Below are 21,557 nucleotides of genomic sequence, written 5' to 3' on the forward strand. Positions count from 1 at the left end.
GTGGTCAGCTGGGGCAGAATGATCACACTGAGTTGGCTCTATACAACGTAGTGACGCCACAGCAGCGCCACAGAACTTTTTAAGTGACAGGGAACAGGGAAGTGAGAGGGAACAGGGAATACTGAGCATAGAATTCTAGTTTACTTCGTCATTGATTCACCATGTTGATTTTTGGTTATTTATAGATTTCGTTTTTATAAGCAGTAGCCAGCCAGTTTTCGTATTAAACATATTCTTTCACTCACAAGCGTGTCATACCTATCCTGTATGCGTAACTACGGCTGCGGGATTGATAGCTTCGTAGTATTAGCCCGCATTAATTAGTGGATGCTCTTTTCGTCCAGTTCCATTGAGAGAACCCAGGTCAACACAAAGCCCCGAAGGAAGAATAAGATCAAAAGACATCAACAAGTGTGGCTAAGGTAAACACCCGGCAAAGCAAAATAGTGTACTCACCGACTTTTCGGCTCTTGGGATATGCCTGCGGGAAACAGAAAAGAAGGAAGAAGTTAGATATTGTTTATCACCAGGGTATCTATATATTGTCACTTTTCACATATTGTAATTCAAAAGAGGCATACGAGACCGGATGAATAATGTCACGCGACGCAGAGTCTCGTTTTTCTTCCTGGTCTCCTTTATACACTCCTTAGAGAACCGAACTCGTATGGTGACGTTTATACCATACATTGACATGAGGTCTTCATGTCGGACCAAGATCGAGGATGCACTATCTTTATTCATCCATCACCTCGTTATTTCGTACCTTGTACGACCCAGTTTATATTGTGTAGTGAGTTACATCATTCGTCGTCACAACTTGATCTGTTGTTGTTGTTGTTCTACAACATAATATGTGTATTATACGAACGTGACTCAGAGATGCAGTCATCATGGAATTGTGGATTTCTTCTTGGCTCATATTTGTCGCATACAATGTAAAGCTTGAAATATGACTATGCCTAGCTACTAGTATATTACACTAAGGTAGACGTAAGCGTTGGTCGCCTGTGTCTTGGTCCCACTACGGCATTATTTAACGAGGAATAGCAAGCCGTCCTTTCTGGCAGACAATTCCTGTCAAAATAAGTAGATCCCCCCCCCCCCCATATCCTGCACAGCCCAATCGCTCCCCTTCCTGAGTTTTGTGGATCATCTCCCTTTCCTTGTAAATATATATATATATATGCCTCCATCTCTCTCTTTTTAGAGAGGCTTGCTGCTCATTTTTTTCACACAGACTACGTGAATTGGAGTAGCCAGTCCATATCGTCCTCAGACTTACGTCTGGATGTTTAGTTTCTATATATCTAATATAATCTATAGAGTGGAACAACAATCAACGGGAATTTTACTCCCTTTCCTGGCCCCAAGGATTGCTGCAGTCGCGCTCGGGAGCGAAACCACATTTTGACCAGTGTTATTATTATGGTTGACCGGAGCTGTACAAATAATGGCGACTGTTAAGGGAAGTGCCTCAGGAAGAGAACCTCCGGTGTTTCCAACAGGGAGTTCTTCTTCTGGGCACCGTCCTCATAATTGGCATGACATTTAAAGGGTTAGGTGTGACGTGTTAAGGGTGCATAGGTAGTGTATGTCAAGAGCACCGTGCACAGGAAGAATCCATCCAGTCTTTTCATTGACATTCACATTTTCATTCAGTCATTCATATGTAATCTCCTTCCGGAAGCCGACGCAGCGCCTCATTGACGCAGTTTATTCACATCTGTCGTAAAAGACTGAATGGACTCTTCCGATCCACCGAGCTGTTGACCTACAATAGCTATGAACCCTTAACACGTCATCCCTAAATATTTAAATACTATACCAATGACGCATCTGAAGTCTCTGTTCGAAATATGGGCTGCTCTCGTACTGAGCACTTAATTTCCTTAACATTTTCCTTCCGGTGCACTGGATTTTCTTCCCTTCCACAAGGAATCATGAGGCTTCTCAGCTCCTCACAGACGAAAGGGTCAAGCCTCTTGAAGTGTGTATGTACAGCTCCGGTGAACCGTAATAATAACACTGGAAAAAATGTGGTCTTGTTCCCGAGCGCGATTACAGCATCCCTTGTGGTCATGAGGAAATCTTATTTTAAAAAAATTATTATGTTAGTTTAACGCAAATATATTGTTCACTTAACATTCCCCCAGTGCCCCAAGGGTGGCTGTTATCGCGCTGGGAAATGAGACCGAGTTTTTTCCTGTGTTATTATTAAGGTTGACCAGAGCTGTACCAGGCTTGAAACACACTTTGGGAGCAAACTGCCCTCTATGAACACAGACGTCCGCGCCTGGTTTCGTACCTGCCTCGCTTGCCAGCGCTCGTAGACGTATCACCACACCATCATCCCGTTCGCCTCCTTCCAGCCTTCTGATGCCCGATTCGACGCAGTTCACCTAATGTTGGCCCGCTTCCTCCATCATCCGGCTGTTACTACCTCCTAACCGCGGTCAACCGCTACACACGATGGCCCGGGGCTCCTCCCATCGCGGACACATCGGCCGAGACTGTCGCCTCCACCTTCTTCGCGATGTGGGTTTCCCGCTTTGGTGTGCCATCGCCGGTCATAACCGACCGCGGCCACCAATTTGAAAGCCGTCTCTTCTCGTCTTATGCGGCGCTACTCGGCATATATCGACTCCGGACGACCCCCCACCACCCAGCGCACAACCGCCTTGCCGAGAGGTTGCATCGCCACCTTAAAACCGCACTCACTGCACATGAAGACCGAGCCCAGGTGGGTTAAACTTCCTCTCATGCTCCTTGATATCGGAGCTGCCCTCAAGACCGACCTCGGCTGCAGCTCCTCCGAATGGGTGTGCTCACCATTTTGCCGCCGAGTTCTTCACTCCCGGCGTGAAGACTCTCGCTCCTTCAATGCTGTACCGCCTACACCGTACCTTTGCGAGTCTTCGCCCCGTGCCCATCCGTTCCAGTTCCACCCGACATCCCACATATTCCCCATGACCTCAGCACAAGCCTCCCACGCCTTCCTGCTGCGCAGGGACGCCCGTCAGGAAGCCCTTCTGTCCCCCGTACTCTGGCCCGCATCCCGTCCTCCAGCGGTCTGGGAAGACCTTCCACATTTCCATCAGTGGACGATAGGACACTGTCAGCTCGGACAGGTTCAAACCTTCGTTCTTGGAAGACTCGGTATCTGTCGACACCCCAGCCACTGGCCTGCCCCACATGGACCCCTTTTCGGCCGAGTCTCCTTCTGTCCCGCCCACCTGTCGTCTGCGCAATAGCGTCACCTGGGAAGACAGTTCTCTGCTCGCCCAGATAGGCGCCTCCCCCGTTTTGAACAAATCGGGACACAGGATGATATCATTCGGAATGGTTGTATAGGCAAGGAGCGTGCTATGTGGTTTTAACAGTGTAGCGGCGTGTGTGTGTGTGTGGGGGGGGGGGGGGGGGGGGGGCTGTGGCAGCAGACGTTGACGACGAAGGCGACTATGAGCTGAGCCAGCTCCTGCGTTACGTCACGTGGCGCAAGCATAAAACAAACAAGATCCAGTGTACGAGGACAAGGAAGACAACAGGCGGGGAAACGCTTGTTGTGCGCCCAAGAACTTCCGGTAACGGGGGAAGGTCATTAAATAAGCATGCGCTAATACCTCATTTATGTGAGAAATAACACGCACACGAAAACTACGCAGCCAGATCTTTCGCTTCTCCCTCTCTCTCTCATTCTCGGTGTAGAGGGATTTTCACTTGGGGAGAACGCACAGCTATAACTGACCTGATGGACGTTTGCTTTTGCTTCGTTTTATTCATTTATATGATTAATTTTGCTTTATTCCATCAACCTAGTTGTATGTACAGCCTGTAACTTGAACATATCGTGAAACTTAATTGAATGTTATGCAACTCAATCCATCGCAGGCACAATATATAGCATAGTAATATTCTTCGAGCTAGTTATTTCCAGCGACTGGTTTTGCTACCCGCACCAATTTCCTCAGTGCGCGAAATCCCGATGCCAGACGACTGTACTGGAACGGGAAATTGTGTAATTTTTTTCTTCTTGTCTATACCTTTCCCTCTGTATCGTACGTACCCTTAGTGATATACAAATGTGATGGGAACGATGGGGGTACAACCTGACCCTTTTTCCAGAGGCGTATCTATTTGAGGCACGTGTTGGGCTTGATTGCTCGGAAACGCCCTTTGTGCGACCGAAAGTCAAGATACATCTTTTCATCAAGTGCGTTTCCTGCATTTTTTTTTTTTTCAACAGGAAAGTTTGCTGTCAAATGAAACTCCTTTCTTGAGGTTACACAAACTAAAATCCTGACGAAACTGCTCGCACGTGGCCAAGAGGGATAGATCTAGCCGTAAAATACTGGTGTGTACTTATGTTTTAGGGAAGGCTCCCGGATTTTATTCCGGTTGTACCCCTTGTGCAAGGTAATGTGTCTGTGAGAATGAATAGAGACAGGAGAGAGAAGCATTGTGCACATGTAAGTTAGTAATTTTCGAGTACAAAAAACAAAACAGAATTATTTGAACAGATTCGTGGCGCCTCCTTCCGCATCGACGCCTCAGAAACGTGACCCTTTTGAATTACAGGTGAAGGAAAGCCTTGCCGTGATGGATCGTATTACAGGAAATGTGTCTGGTCCGTACTGTAATCTCTCCACCGCCAGGAACAAAGAATAAGGCTGGCCCAAGGAAAAAGTGTGACATTTTTTAGTCTAAAGCTGTCTATTGCAACACTCATATATATGTATTACATACAGCATAGGAAAGTTCCACAACTCACAACGAAGGGGAAAGCCTGCTGTGTAAATGTGTCTCCCCATTTCATTTTCTGAATCTTTACACAGAAGTCCGCTCTGAAAGTATAGCAGAGGCCGACCAGCTTTGGCAGCTCTCATTTGAGGCTTTTATCTATTTTACGAAACTCGTAAAATTCGTAGAACAAAACAAACGGGCACAAGAGGGCTGATGTACATCAGAGAGTGACAACATTCCCCTCAGTTCGAGGAAAACGACACGGACGGGAAACAAACAACTGGACATCTCATTAGAGCCAGCAACAGAGAGCTGTACTCATGCAAACTTCAAACTGATCGCAGTTCCTTTGCGAGTGCACCGGGCGGGGATATATTAGTCGAACAGTATATCGCGGGACGTGACTGCTGTACGGATCACGCTATTCGATTAATCGATATGCTTATCAGAGCACTAAGCCATCCATCGATTGCTACAACCAATCGATGTATGTAATATTTTAGGTATACCTACAGTGAACGGCTACCGGCTGCCAGCGACAGAGCCGTTCATTATCGACGCGCCAGGGGTAAAATCAACCTGGCCAGCATCGCTACTGTGGTTGCAGACACGGGCTGTGCTGTACGAGGAACGTCCTCACTATTTTGCGCCTCATCGATTTATCGATTTCACCGCCCTTGGCCTTCGCACAACAGATACTGCTCAGGTGTGCTTTCTTTTGCAAGCTGAATAGCTGGTCCTGGACACATTACCAGCTTGCGCCGTTGCTGGCCATACGTTTGTGGTCCTGACTGTAGCTATACGGAGAAGCGAAGGCCGAGGAAGTTGACCACGGACCACCATCCTCGGTAGCTCAGTCGGTAACGTGCTGGCTTACTGAGCTCAAGATCACCGGTTCGATCCCGGACGAGGGCGGTAGCAATGTGGGGGAGGTAAACATTGCTTCCAGCACCGTGCGTCGAAGGTTTCCGGCGCACGTAAAAAACCCCAGGTGGTCTAAATCAGAGCCGTACACTCTAAAAACTGAACTTCACCGCATAGCACGCTCTGCGCCAACCATTGCCACGAATGATTGGGTTATCGCTTCTGATTCGAGGAGAGAGAGAGGCGTACGCCTTTTTGTGTCAATTATCATATATCCAAATTGACACAAAAAGGCGTACGCCTCCCTCTCTCCTCGAATCACAAGCGATAACCGTATCATTCGTGGCAATGGTTGGCGCAGAGCGTGCTATGCGGTGAAGTTCAGTTTTTAGAGTGTATATTAAAAGGGAGTCTGGCCATTGGGAGGAGTCACAAAAAGAGGCTCGACCTGTCAATCACAGTTTCGCTCCTCCGATTGGTCTGCTTTTTACCAAGGGGGTCGCCATGACACCCTACTACCACCCGAAATGGCGACGAAAACAAACACAGTGAAGCGGGGATTTCGTGACAAAAAAATTTATCAGACTATCCTGATTTTACGCTGCAAATGTACATCCTAATATAAATTTCTCGGAAATCAGTTTCAACTTATGCTCATGCATCAATATCTACCTGAAAATAATACGTTTTGTCGCCGGTGTTAGGCCTAGTGAACACGGCGATCACAACAAAATCATAACAAAAACGGCGCTGTGCTGTACCATCTTATTTTTAACAGCTGGATTTCATGGATATAAACATTCTTGCCTCTTATATTCTAACTATTCATGTAGATTTGTTTAAAAATCATACCGACAACAGAATGTGTCCCAGCAGGTGGCTCTGCCGGCAGCGGTACAACGACAGAAGCAGACGACAATTCTCGACGTGCCTCACGCTCCCTAGGTGGCGCTTATCAAATTTGCACCAACAATCTACTACTTTTGCAGATTGCGAGAGGTATCCATTTCAATCCCATCCAATCCACTTGCCACCCAAAATGGCGCTGCCCATGTTGGACAGGGGGGGCAAATAGTGAGGATAGGCTGATTGATAGCGCCCCATATTTCAAGACTTCATTGGTCGGAAAGCTGAAAAAGTGGGTGGAGCTTCAGGAATAGGCATGACCCATTAATGGCCAGACTCCCTTTTAATATACGGCTCTGGTCTAAATTATCCAAAGATGTCGCCACACTGGGCAGACAAACCTTACGTGTGACATCACGGTTCCATAATTATTTTGAACATGGACGGGCGAAAAATGGTTTTGATGTCCTTTCATAAATCCACGCTTCTCATCTCGGCCCGCGGTAAGGCGAACATGATCACCTTCGAAGCCGAGGTAATCCGGGATCGAACTCCATAGCGGCTGTGCTGTCTATGTGTCTTCTCTATAGGCTTTCCCGAGGTGTTGTAAAGACAGATTTCGACACTGCTCCGTATGAACTTCCAATAACTCACGAATTGTGTGTTCTTAATGCTATTTCAGATTAATTACCCTACATGTAGTGAATGGCTCTCCAATGCAGGTAATGAACTAGCTGTAAAGAGGGGCACTAAGGAAGCGTGCATGCAATTCTGGTGTGCACATTTCTCACATCCTACGCGTCATGGTGCAAATGGCAGCCGTACTTCAAGCTCTTTTAATTTTTGAACCTAGCAGCCGCAACATACGCTCGCAAGACACGTTTTTCCCTTTTTTTGCCTCGTGGAGGTCCCTGCTGGAGCCACAAAAAGTGTTAACTTCATATCAGGATTGCAACCCTATTCCGCTATCAGATTTTGCATCAGAAAATTCCCAATTAGAACTCAACGAACTAATTTCATCTGACAAGTCATCTAATAGCGCCATTGTAAAATGTTCCAAGAAGCCACCAGCGGAATACGAAGCCACAAGCCTCTCTCAACGTTTTCAAATATTACTCGCACTCTTGGAGCGAGGCAACTACGCGGGACGAGGCAACACACAGCGGCGTCGGTGTGTGTTGTCTCGTCGCCGTGCAGTTGCCTCGCTCTAAGTCATGCACCAACCGGCCCATATATTCTGGCTCTATTACTCGCAGAGAATACACAATTCATGCACTAGCTCTGGTTCCGGTCTAACTCACGTTCCGGAAAGAACATTATCATTTGGGAAATAGTTTTAAGAAGGTGTCCATATTAGCTTTGTGGGGTTATCTCTGTTCTTCTATTATTCTCTTCTACCTTCTCTTCTACCGATTTATCAAATTATGATACAGTTTTTTTTTATCATTTAGATCTGTTTTTTTAATAAAAAGTGATGAGAGCAGCATACATGTTGTTATTGCGGTTGAGTTGTGTACGGACGAGCGGACATGCTTTCCAAGGGAGTACATAACTACAAGATGAATAATTACCTAAAGTCATTAATGAACCCTTTAACTAGGGGATTTCTTCAAAAGCGAGATTGCGGAGAATAGGAGACTCGTTGAAAGCGATTCCAGTTTTAAATAATCCAAAATGCGTTGAAATAATAATGACCAAATTTTGATATGCAAATCAGCCGAAAGTGAAACGATGACGAATGCAGGAATCGTCTCCGGAGACCGATGATTGCGCATTGTGGAAATTCGCAGCGGAAATTCCTCTCCCTTTGACTCATAAATCACGAACAACGCAACCAATGAATCCAGTTCCTATTGTGTTGACGTCAAGGTAACGGAATCTTTCAATCCGCGATTGCATTTTTTGTTCACTGGAGCCCATATCCACAAGGCTGGTATATATAGTTGATGAAAGAAAGTATTTTTAATCATTCTCCTGGAAATGGAAACATAGGGACGTAGGTTCCATCAACGTGGATTGCGCTTACATCTGTATGCTAGACCAAATAAGTAAAAACTGTAGATAAATTCTTTGGAGAAGTACATACGTGACATGGACGTAGCCGAGGCAACGAAATATCATCGGGCGAACTGTTCAACGGGGCTTGCCCTCTCAGTCCCCTGCCTGAAGAAGTGCAGGCTCTTGCACGAAAGTGCTTGTTCAAATAAACCTCAGTTACTCCTAACCGTTTTTATGTTACGTGTGTGATTCCCTCATCGCGGGCTCCTTCACAGTATTTCTTCTCTTTTTTGTTTCCCATTTCGACGTGTTCCCCGATTCTAAAAAAAGTCGGAATCTGAAGTCCGAACGGAACGCATAAGGCCTCAGACCGCCCAGTCATTTACACGAGACGATGACGCCTGCCACGAGAGGGTGTCAACATCAGTTACTGTATGTGAGAGAGAATGTTATTTCTGGAGGCGAGCGGCGGGTAAGTTAATTCGTATTCGCGTCCGCAACTCGAGACGTGTCCTGCGGTTATACCAGTACACGTGGACGTAGTGGGGGGCACACCTGCCATGTTAACGGCAACACGCGGCCACACTGAATTTCTACAGAAAGATCGGTAGATGCGGATCAGAAAAGAGAACATTGTCATTCTGAATAACAGTTAGCATGTGATGCTGCGATCTGTTCTTTAGAATGCGAGTGGGAAAACGAACGCCTAGCGCAATCTCACCGCCACAATAGTGCATCTTCGTGCACCGTTCGTTTTCGTCTTTGCGTACGTAAGGGGATCGCTCTCTTTATGTTCTGCGCGTGTGCAGAACAACAAACGCTATCCCTTACGTACTGGCGACAGCGTATGACGCACAAAAGATCACTATTATGAGTTGTTGCCGTATACAATTGGGTTGAAAGAAACGACAAGAATTCGCACGATCGCGTGTAGCTTCGTGAAATTATTGTAATGTAGAATTCGTCAGCATTTAAGTGAAATCCACAGGTGCTTCGACACGTGAAATGTTACATGGGATGTGCGAAACAGTTCTCCTTCTCAGGTATTAGAGTTTTAGTACATCGTACGCAAAGCCGATTGCGTACGTAACAGATAGCGTCGGTGGTTCTGCGCACTGCGCGAAGTCCTCTTTGTGTCATGGGCGTGCGCAGAAATATCAACGCTATCCCTTACGTACGCAAAGGCGATAGCGTACTATCTACTAAACTCTCTATTTTCCTCGGTGAAAACCTTGACGAAAATGCCAAGATTAACGTGTAAGTTCGGGATGGCGTAAAAGTAGGTTTACTGGGTGCGGCGTTTTTTCCCGCTACCCACGGACGCATTTCGGGTACGCCCACATTATAACCGCAACCCGCAGTGACACTGAATTTCTACCCGGAAATCGGAAAAGTGCCCGGTTATAAGCGGGTAACCGCTACCGGGCCTCACCTCTATAGCATTGCGTCTTGCGCGGAGCGCTAGCCATTAATGAGAGACCAGATAGTAAAGTTGTACATGATAGGATATCTGATCGGAAATCGGATGGTTCGAATTCCTACTGCTGGCACCTTTGTACCAACAACTATTGATTAATTGGTGAATAGTGATCAGTTGCAGGTACCGAAAATGGACTTAAAGGGAGACTCCGCATCAAAAACGTGTTGAAGTGACAGAGCGACATCAATCCATATCGTATGATGTTTCAGTAAACACAATCTCTCACAATTTTCCAGGTGGCGCAGATAATGAGAAAACGAATATTTTGCATTGAATGATTCGGTGCTCCTGCACGGAAGAGCGGTTCAGCAACAGTAGGCTTCACCTCATTCGTATTCTTCGTGTGCGCCGTTCTGCGAGTTCCATTCTACTTGTGGCGAGAAACTTTACAACGAAACACAGGAAGCAGATGACTCACTCGTCATGCATGTCGCACCTATCAGTTACCAAGCGCGTGCGCGGAGCCAAGTAAACAGCAGACGGCCCGCACGAGACTGCCTGTGACGTCACGCAGGGTACAGAAGGCTGCAGAGAAAGCCTTCAGGAGTTCCGGTTTGGATATAAGCTTTCCACCTATTTTGACAACTGGCGAGTTCCCGACCGCCAAACCAACTTTGTTTCTCATTTCTGAAGAATGTACGAAACTTATTTACACATTCCCTATAAGAATTTCGAATTGTCCCGAAGTATCCCATTAAGGTAAAAGAGCGAGGGGTTAAAGTAGTTTGTTTGCCCCAACATACGTTGATGATTCAAAAAATGATACTAAAGCATCCAGTGTACACAGTTTAAAAAGTGAGGGCCAGGCGTCGAACACCGCCGCGAATATGATTTTCTGATTTCGTACTTTCCCTATCCTTGTGTACTCTTTTAGCGCAGTATAAAAAACAGCAGTAGAAACTGTCCTGTATTGTCCCTTGCCTCAAGCTAGTGGAGATTTCACGGGGACCTCTAACAGTACACAAGAATACCTCCTCACCCCAAAAGAAGAGCCTTCGGGATGAACCACCTCCAAATTATTGTCTTTCTTCCTTTCTTTTTTCTGTGTTGTGGCGAAGTAGACCTGTCTCGTTATTGTTGTTCTATCCGACCTTAAGTCGAAGGGAGTGTGACGAAGTGAGATTTGCTCAGGATTCTCAGCGTTAATCTCTATTTTCCTCATTCCCTTTTTTGATGTCTTCCCCTCTTCGTGATCTCTCGTTCCCTCTATGTTGAGATTTCGCGAGGTTTTTCGTTCAAGCGTGTTGTTCATGTTTTTGGCGAATACAACACATGGACACGTTCGTCCGACTGCAGTCAGCCAGTAAACATTGCGGGTGTAGAACAAGCAGCCCTCGAGAACGAGTAACAGTTCGGCACATTGCATCCCAGCGTAGTATTAGTGTCGGCGGTGTGGAGACAATCATTCACGAGCACCTACCGTTCGTAAAGTATGTGCAAGATGAGTACCACGACTTCTCTCTTATCACCAGAAGGAAGCTGCTGAACCGGTTTCGATCTGTTTGTGGACGAATGTTTGTAATCAGCCATAAGCCCATAACATGTGACGAAACGGGATGAATCATTTCATCCCAGAGACAATAAGAAGCAGTACGGAATGGCGACATAAGACTTCCCCCCGCCGCCAACAAAGAAAAAAAGACGCAAACGAGAGGATAGAGAGGTAGCAAGCGAGCTGGTGGTATAGATCCAGACGGACACAGAGACAGGCAGAGACAGAAAACGACAACACAGACAAGGTTTCAATGAGACCTCTTGAGAGCTTGTCTGTGTTGTCGTTTTTTGTCCCCCAGCCTCGGGTTTTTGAGTTGTGGATTAAGACGCTGCCGTCTGCTGGGAAGTCACGGGAACTGTCTTCTGCGACATGCGGTGTGTCTTTCACGTAAGCATCTTGGAGAAGGGCTTCATGATTAATGATCAGTACTACTCCACGTTGATAAAGGGTGCCGTGCGAAACGCAATTCTCAGCAAAAGGCCTGGGATGTAGTCGAGAAGGGTCATATTCTTCTTCATGACAATACACGGACTCAGACAGCGAATTTGACGGTAGCACCCCTGGCCGAAATGCGCTGAGAGGTTTTGCCCCATGCCCCTTAGAGCCCAATTTTATCCCCAAGAGATTACCATTTCTTTGGGCGCCTTGAAGGACACCTTGGAGGAAAGACGTTCCACACAGATGAAGCCATCCAGAAAGATGTCGCTACGACAGCGGCCCATCTCTTTCTGCGCCAAAGGCATCAAAGAATTGCCACAGCGATGACAGCTGTGCTTAAATGAGCACGGTGAATACTTTGAAAAGCTGACATAGTTTTGTGCTTCTCGAATTTTCCGTTGCGTTTAAAGAAATAAAAGCATCGGTCAACCTTAAACGACGCTTACTGCAGTGGATTCCTGGACACGCAACCATACTGCATGAAGCGGCTGATGAAGTAGCGGACCTTGCACGTCTGTCCTCATCAAAGCATGCCCAACGACAAAGCAGATGTGAAAGACCTAAGAGGTAATTGCAGTAGATTTACACGTAAAGTGTGTCAGCCTCTTTATACGACGGCACGGTGCCCGTGACAGATGATTTGGACCACCTGGGGTTCCTTTGACGTGTGCTGGAAGCCATGTTTACCCGCGGAGTTCTTTTCCGGGGGAGAGGGGGTCGATTTATGGGAGCAGTCGAATTCGTCATGTGACGAATTCAATCTCTGCCTTCTCAGATTTCGGATTTTTTTAGATTTTTATTATTATCCCACGATATTTACGGCGTATAATGCTAAAAGAACTGAGAGGGCAAGCCCTGTTTCCAAAGAAGGGAAAACAACACAAAGGTCCACAAACACTGTGGGGAAGAAAAATACTGAGAACCAAGAACGAAAGTTGCACAACGAAACTGCACAGCAGAAAAATGCAAATAAGACTTACACGCATATAAAAGAAACAGATAGCAAAGAAATTGCATGTCACTCTACGTATCAGCAGTAAAGCGCTGTTTGATGGCCTTTTTAAATTATGCAGGCTTATCGTTGGAGCGGATGTGCAGGGGAACGTAGTTCCAAATTTCCTAGGAGGAAAGGGGAAATAAACCGAAATTAAAGCGCTAAGTAGGGAATCGGAATGTATTGAGTTCATGGCTGAGAGAATCGGGTGTGGCATAATTGTGACGTGTTGCTGACTGAAGTCGACTGGAAGATGTATAAAAATGCTGGTGCATAGCATAAGCTACCTTATATACTTCACAAGCTGGTGCATATATTGAGAACGCGCAAATGGGCAAATGCAAACGAGACAGGGTCACGAGGATCTGGAAAGAGAATTATCCTTTTATTTTCTTTCCAAAATCAACATCTCCCAAGCTGTGACTCGAGAGAATAACTACGTCAAACAAAAATTAATTAACGATACGTCTCTAACGCGTCACTTTTCTGTAGAACTTTCACTTATACTTATGATCATCGTGACCTTCATGTAGAAGTGAAGAAAGTGTTTTTTTTTTCTTTTACTTCCAGAGCGACTCCCGTATGAACCACTATACAATTGACGTTGTTAGAAGTGCACCTGCTCAAGTGTGCGCGAGTATTACTCCTGGCCACTGTGTGCAATCAAAATGCTAAGCCAGACGCAAAGTCGCCCATCTGTAAGAGAGTGCATCATCTTTCTGCATTCCCAAAGCAACTAGAAGGCAATGAGAGCGAACTGGAAAGTGAGTACCGCAGCGGTGCTCCCAGATCGATCCACGCACGTTGGTGCGATAAAGTTTTAATTTCCCTCGTGAGCATTTTCTCTTGGTGTGTCCCTTAAGACGCTTCTGATGGAGTGAGCTCAGGTGTTTTCTCCCGCTGCATTCATTCAGTGACTGCCGACGTGTCGATACGACGTATCGATGCTAAGTAGAGCGAGAGTTCAAGAGCCATATGGTTCCCCAACTTGCGTCCTGTGAGGAAAGTTCGCATTTCTAGAAAGACAGTACTTTCGAAGAACGCGAACGCAACCTAAACCCATTTATAAATGGAAGTAGGGGCAATATGCCTCTCACTTGTAGCAAACTAATGGCGTCAAATATGGTGTCAGATGGTACAATAGCGACGCCACCTTAGTAGACTGCGACTGCTATATAGTAAAAAGTCAACACGTGACAAGAACGCCACATTAAAATATAACATTTGATGATGTAAGAATTTTTATGTAATTTCTTACATATTATTATTTGTGTGATCTTGTTCTGTTCCAGTCTACCGGTAGCCCTATCTTTTCGGTACCTCTTTCTAAGATGGCTACCGGGCTCTTCCACGTTGAAGAGCCTGAGGAGTACGCGTCTCTCTCGCAGTACACGTAGTGTTTCTCTACAAACCACATTCTGCACAGGATTAAGACGCTGCCTGTAGAGACCATCCAACCAACCCTTGGATGGAGCCTTCGTTTATTTCGGCGGTGGACATGGGAACGCGAAGCGCGTGCTTGTGAAAACACCAAAGCGACTAAAAACCCATTAAAGAACCAAGGCCCCTTTTGTGTGTGTGTGTTTTTTCCTACTCATTTTTCTTTCTTTTCTTTTTTCTTAAAGAAATAGCAAGTCGGACTACGCGAGACTTACCTTTCCGCCCTTTCTTTTTTCAATGAACATACCCCCCATTGGTATCTACCATTAATACAAAGAAGCCACCCGTGACCTTCGGGAAAGAATACGGCTTCGTGAAACAGCGGCGCTCTTTGTCCACGTTGTTTCGGTTTCACTATGTCTGCCAAGGTCATGATTACTTCACGGTGACGTTTCTTGTGTATATGTTTATGTCCTGAACCGTTCTCGCGCGCGAGCAAGCTCACAGCGACCAATTTTGTGACCTAAACCTTCGAGCTCTTCAGGATGGTCCTTGGGCCGCCGCAGAAGCTGTGACCCTTGTCCAGGTTATGTGGTTACACAGACTGCTATTGTCGCAAAAGTACCCAAATATTGTTTTAACTACGACAGTGAATCCACAATGGTGACCTGTGGGTATATTTTAAGGAAAAGTAGAGTATACGTATGTCCAACTCGTCCGCAAGCGCAAAATCATTGTCACTAATACCCAGAACGCACTGACGCAGGATCCACATCGCGCGCAATCGTGATTAGGCAGCGATTGCGATCGTGCTCTGGTGCAAACAAAGCGAGTCTCGGCGACAGAGGTCCACAACGCAGACACTTGTCCCGCGTTCGCGAAAATGATTACAAACTTCAAGGAGGGTTGGCACACGCACAGTGGCTTCCTTTCACTTCTTCGTCTTCTCTCTACTCGCACTGCCGGTTCCGCGCTAGCAAGATGGCGGTGATGGCGGTGGCGGCCCAAACGAAGAAAACAACATGGACAAACGCTGAAACAGCATTTGCAGTAACGTGAATACATTTTAAGTAGACATCCTGGACCAATGATTTATTTTAATTTGGAACTTCAGTGAGTATTGTGCAAAGCCCTCACCAGACGGCGTCGAATGAAACCCTGGAACAGAGCCGTATATTAAAAGGGACTCTGGCCATTGGGAGGAGTCACAAAAAGACGCTCGACCTGTCAATCACAGTTTCGGTCCTCTGATTGGTTTCCTTTTTATCAAGGGGGTCGCCATGACACCTTACTGCCACCCAAAATGGCGACGAAAACAAACGCAGTGAAGCGGGGATTTCGTGACAAAAAATTTTCACAGACTACTCTGATTTCACGCTGCAAATGTACATCCTCATATACGTTTCTCGGAAATCAGTTTCAACTTACGCTCATCCGCCGATATCTAACTGAAAATAATACGTTTTGTCGCCGGTGTTAGGCCTAATGAACACGGCGATCATAATGAAATCATAACAAAAACGGCAGTGTGCTGTACAGTCTTATATTTAATAGCTGGATTTCATGGATATAAACATTCTTGCCTCTTATATTCCAACTATTCATGTAGATTTGTTTAAAAACCATACCGACAGCAGAATGTGTCCCAGCAGGTGGTTCTGCCGGCAGTGGTACAACGATGGAAGCAGACGACAATTCCCGACGTGCCTTACGCTCCCTAGGTGGCGCTCATAAAATTTGCACCAACATTCCACTACTTTTGCAGATTGCGAGAGGTATCCATTTCAATCCCATCCAATCCACTTGCCACCCAAAATGGCGCTGCCCATGTTGGATATGGGGACAAATAGTGAGGATAGGTTGATTGATAGCGCCCTATACTTCAAGACTTCATTGGTCGGAAAGCTGAAAAAGTGGGTGGAGCTTCAGGTATAGGCATGACCCATTAATGGCCAGACTCCCTTTTAATATACGGCTCTGCCCTGGAAAACGAACGTGAAGTGCGGAAGGCGCCGCGTGTCCAGCGGGATTGCGCCAACCATGATTGCGGGGCGATCCAGATCGTGCGCGACAGTGCGTTTTGGGTATAAGATGCACTGAAATATTGCGTAACATTTACTCTTCTCCTAAGCGTACGCGTTGCACTGCGTCCAGAAATGTTACTCAACTCTTTACGGGCGCAATACGCTGGCAGAGGAGGGGGTAGGTTAATTCCGGTATTCCGCCGATGTCATCACTTCTTTATTCTCTTCATTTTCTTGATCAAGAGTGCCATCTGTAGTGTTCGGGTCCTGATTGCGCCCTGGGCGCGTCCACACTGACACGTACAACACAATGAACGGCTCGCTAAGTGGCACATGCTTGACCATCACAGACAGCTCACGCTTTCAGCAGTCACAAACAGAATATTTGAAAGCTAAGTAATAAGTACACTATCTGGTAGGTATCATACTGTGCTTTCACAGAATCACCTCCAAGCACTTCTTGCACACAAGCATTCTTGTTTGAGCTATTATCCAAATTGGTTATGCCTCCTCAAAATACTAATCATCATTGGTATTTTACCACCTACCACCATCATCATAAATACTATTTGTAATTTTGTTTCCTTTGATACGACTTGATATGCGTTGGTACGTTTGACGTATTTGTATTACGATCAGTGTTGTAACCGCTATCAAAACGAAATTTCGGAATGCCGCTACCTGCTACTCCACAAAAAAGTAGCGCAATACTAACGTCGCTAAAAACTGAAAAAGGAAAAAGAAACGTAACGCGATACCACTACCGCTACCGCTACCAAATAAAAATAACCTAAATACTCTACCGCTACGTTTCGGCTAAGTACCCTTCTGACGGCAACCCTTACCCTGGGCATCTCGCTGCCGAATGTGTCTTAAGACGGTGCAATATTTATGTTCCTTCACATAGACAGTATGCGGCATAATGTAGATAACATATTGCTTACAACCAATACATTATATATATTATTTCACAGTGAGCTTGACACTGAGATAATGCGCATTTAAGACATAATTTAATGCACGTGGCGGATATGTGCATGCGTTTAATAATTTTCCCGTCAGAATGTTTCGAACACAAGATTGTTTTCCTGCAATAACAATATTTTGTTTTTGTTCGAAATATCCGCGAATCGCAACCTCAAACTTTGCCGTCTGCTTACTGTCGACGAATTGATCGGTTTTTCATGTGGTCAAGTGGTGGAACTGCCATCATAAGCGACCACTCATCGAGTCCCCAATAAGTAGCTACCACTTAGTAAAAACGTCAAACGAATGGCACGATGTTTGTTCATGCTTTCGCCAGGGCCAACGCCTCCATGAAGAACAGGCAGCCTTCTGCGTGCTGTTGTCGTACTTTACCGAAGCTTAGGTCTCACAGGAATTTGGAGATACAGCTTCCATTCTTCCAGCCACAGAACGGCTTCTCTTACAAAGCGTTTGACTATACGACTATACTACGTTTAATACGCCTTTTCTGGGAGTAGTTCCTCAAGAACAGTCTAGCTGTATGAGAGTACCTCCGCAATGCTGCATTTCCAGAAAAAAAGCAACAGAAAAAAACATTTAACTTTTCCCTAAACATGTCACATCCATGTCACACGCTGTAAACAATCTTTAAAGTTAATCGCCAGTCTACCGCCACCAAGCAAGTGCGCACAGAGCATAAAGCATACTGGCATACACTGACTCCTGAATACTATTAAAAATAGTTACGTTATAACTCGTTCCGTTCTGAAGCGTTGTCGCAATTCAACCTGTGGGCCAGACGTGACCAACGAACAGCTCCCGTGTAGAATAGCGAAGGAAAAAAATATAACAAACAACAAAAGCCACGTAACACGTTGTTTTCGTCTTCTCCTGTTTCCTTTTGAATGGTGAAATAGCAGCATTACAGTCGTCGCTCGTACGTTCCTTTGATGGACAGAAAACGCACGGCTGTAATGCTGCTGTAATCACCCGTCGACCGCGTCAACATTGTTGCATCGAACCGCGTGAAAGTGTACGCTCCTCATGGTCCCGCCTTCCTCCCTCACGTGATGTCTTCTTCTCACACAACGTATCTATTAATATTATTATTTCCTCAGTTATTTATTCGCCGTTACGCATATTTGTTGCGAAAGTACTTTTCCCGTAACCTCTTTAAAATGTAACGGGATCACTATTCCGCTACTGAAATAGTAGCGAATACTGTAGCTCTGCTATGTACAACACTGATTACGTTATGCCTTACTGTAATATGTTTTCCTAATTTACGCTTCTGCCCCCCTCCCCCCCCCCCCCTTGTGCAATGCCTTCGGGCCTGATAAGGCGCCCAATGCCCAATATGGCCGGCGGGCCTTTAAAGGATAAACAGATTAGATTCAATTAAATGAGCGGTTCAGAGGCAGGAGTTGGAACCCGTTCGCTTCTTCCACTGACAATTGAGCCGCTATTTCGGAGAAACACCTGCATTCAGGGGACGCACCTGCGTGTTCTGTACGGTACCGCAGCCATATGAAATATAGCAGTTGTTGAAAAGTCAGCGAGTGCCGTTGGCGGGATTCGAACCAACACCTCTCTGATATTCGTTAAAACATCCCTTTGGGCTTGTTGGTGATAGACTTCCATAACGTAAAAGCGCTAAAACCAGGACGAACACAGACACACACACAACATCGAGCGCTCACTTTCAACAACTTTACTGACATGTCACAGGGCAAGTGCTTTGCATGGCAAGTCCATGGCAAGTATATGAATATAAGCACTTGCCATGTGACATGTCAGTAAAGTTGTTGAAAGTGAGCGCTCGATGTTGTGTGTGTCTGTGTTCGTCCTGGTTTTAGCGCTTTTACGTTATGGAAACCTCTCTGATAGCCGGTTAAGTGTGCTACCGATTACGCTATACGCTGACATCCACTCTCGTCAATATACCAGATTCTTCAGCTCACGTCACGCAGCCAGTGCACCATATCAATCACTTTAAGGCGGCGACTCTTTACAGACGAAAACAATTGCGGAGAGTTTGAGATGCTGAAAAAAAAAAAAAGATAAACAGAAGAAGAAGAAGAAGAAGAGGAAAGAGCGTCTTCTGTCACGTTTTTCTCTCTTCTATCAAAAATTCAAAAAGGAACACGCAGTTTTAATTGTTGTACGACTTTGATTGATTAGCGAACGTGAGAGAACAAATGATAGCGTAATTTAACCGTATATACATTTAATTTGTTTGGCACAGAACAAAAATGATATATAACACAGTTATGCAATGCAACTATTAGCGCATGGCATGGCTTGAACAAGAAAACGCTTAGGGTTGTTATGCGGAGATGCTAAATAACGGGGTACTTTTATTCTATGGTAGGTTAGGGGCATTTTATGGTAATTACCGTCATTTCTTTTCTGTATTGCCCTCCAGAGATGTGGTCTAAGGTCAATGCAGCTCGCGACTCCATTTTGGGTGTGAGGTCTCTGCTCTGTGGGTTCAGTGGAATAATAAAGAAAGGTTCAATGAAGGACCCGCTTCAAAGGCTCAAATGTGGACCTCCCTGCGAGCAAGCTGAAGAACACCGAAACGGTTCATGTTTACTTTTTGTCCTTCTTACACTGTAGGTGTCATGTACGGATCTCACGCTTCCAAAGGGTACAAAAGCGGCATGTGGAATCCTTGTACGTCAGGATGACTTCACGTGTAACGACAGTACTTCTGATTGGCAACAAAAGAATACACGTGGGAAATGAACACACATAACAGGCTAACTTCACTCTTCCCAACACCAGCACTCAGGCCTCAAAAGGGTTGAGATAGATCGTTTCACTCAGTTTATTCCTGTACACTTTAGAAAGAAGAGAAAGAGAGTAAAACCGTATATTAGAGACACAAGCGAGAGAGTTCGACCTACCCTTGCTGATTCGAAGGTTGGCGTTTCAATTGCAGTGCTACCTTTTGCACTATACTATATAAGGTGGAAGGAAGAGAAAGCATCATTTTCCAGAACATAAACCGTGATTGTGTACATTTGTGATTCATGTGGTCGGGTGTACAGAGCAGCCTGACTCCATGTTGGCAAGGCAATCCAGGCCATTTAAAAAACTGCGACTCACTCTATAAGCTGTACAGCAGAAGCAACGCCCACGCGAAATACAGAGCCGACCATGCACGTGAAAGGGACACCCACTGATTGCGGTCTGTTCCGCAATAAAACCGACACAGTCCCCGTTCATTACAGAGACGTCCGGCAGGACAATCATCACAAATGGTTTTCGCTGTCACAACTCTCACGCTTCGCTTGACGTGTGCGACATTCATTAAGGACGGTTTAATGGTTCCCAGATTAGCGCATTTTCTCCCTTTCCTGCAAAAGCGCACGATAGAAAACGAGTTAACGAAAAAGTACAACTACAAAAAATCCGTGCGGTCTTATCGATTCGAGGCCATATTATTGCGATTCTGAAAGGCTCTCGAATAACGGGAACAGAGGACAATAATTTTCGTTCGTAGCTGCCTAGGTACGACAATAGGCTTTGCGCCTCTGCATGGGTATTGCAGTGGCGGTGAATATTGGTTGAATCGAAGCATCCGGATGGTGGAAAAATGTGCTGGTCCAACGAACGAATCGCGAGCTATTACAAAACGCGGCTCGTCCACTAACGGCGTAGCGTTTCAGTTTTATGATTGTTGTTGCTTTTGTTTGTGCGTCACATCTAGCTGGAAATGTGAATGCCAGCCTGTCAATACAAGGGTGACTAACTCAGCTTCCTGTACAACGTCACGTGATGGACAGTGGTTTTATTCCCCGAGCGACGCAGTTCAACCGGAGAAAGAAAAACGAGGGATAATGCTTTTCTTTTCTTTCTTTCTTTTTTTTTTTGCTCGCGCTCTTTTCTATCGAATCTGCAGTCACGCGATCACACAAAGCACTGAGTCAGCGGTCGAGCTTAAAATGCCATAAATATACAAATCACAAGTTGGGAGGCAGGACAGGAAAAGGACTCTGCTCTGCTCCGTTAGTTGCACAGATACACAGAAGGCTTTAAGTTTATGCTCGACAGGAGGAAGAGGGATAGGAAACGAGGTGGATATGGAGATATATGTTCTATAGGTGATGATCGTCATGTAACAGAGAACAGTAATGTCCCCAGAATACGACCGCTGTGGTGGTAGGGCGGTGGGGGGGGGGGGGGGGTACCGAGCTTCCTCTGGAGGGGCATATGTATCATAATACACGTTTGCGGAAATACTTATAGCTGAGTTGTATTGGGCAGTTTTAGAAATTTCGAGGGAGGGGGGGGGGGTGTTGCAAAAATTCGAGGGATGTATAT

At 45.7% G+C, this 21,557-nt stretch overlaps 1 protein-coding gene across 2 annotated transcripts in view; it reads right to left on the reverse strand.

The window, feature by feature from the left end:
* The window catches only part of LOC135400186 (calcium-activated chloride channel regulator 1-like), a 456,140-nt gene that overhangs the window by 325,295 nt on the left and 109,288 nt on the right, over nt 1-21,557 (reverse strand). The window contains exons 1-2 of one of the 2 annotated variants that reach the window (XM_064631924.1): nt 11,352-11,409; nt 457-481 (exon numbers count right to left, since the gene is read on the reverse strand). The gene's annotated coding sequence lies outside the window, so the exon portion shown is untranslated. Of the gene's footprint in view, nt 1-456; nt 482-11,351; nt 11,410-21,557 lie in introns of those variants that run through there. The other variant, XM_064631923.1, reaches the window with a different exon arrangement.

Source organism: Ornithodoros turicata, chromosome 7, assembly GCF_037126465.1.
Source record: "Ornithodoros turicata isolate Travis chromosome 7, ASM3712646v1, whole genome shotgun sequence".
Lineage (NCBI taxonomy): Eukaryota > Metazoa > Arthropoda > Arachnida > Ixodida > Argasidae > Ornithodoros > Ornithodoros turicata.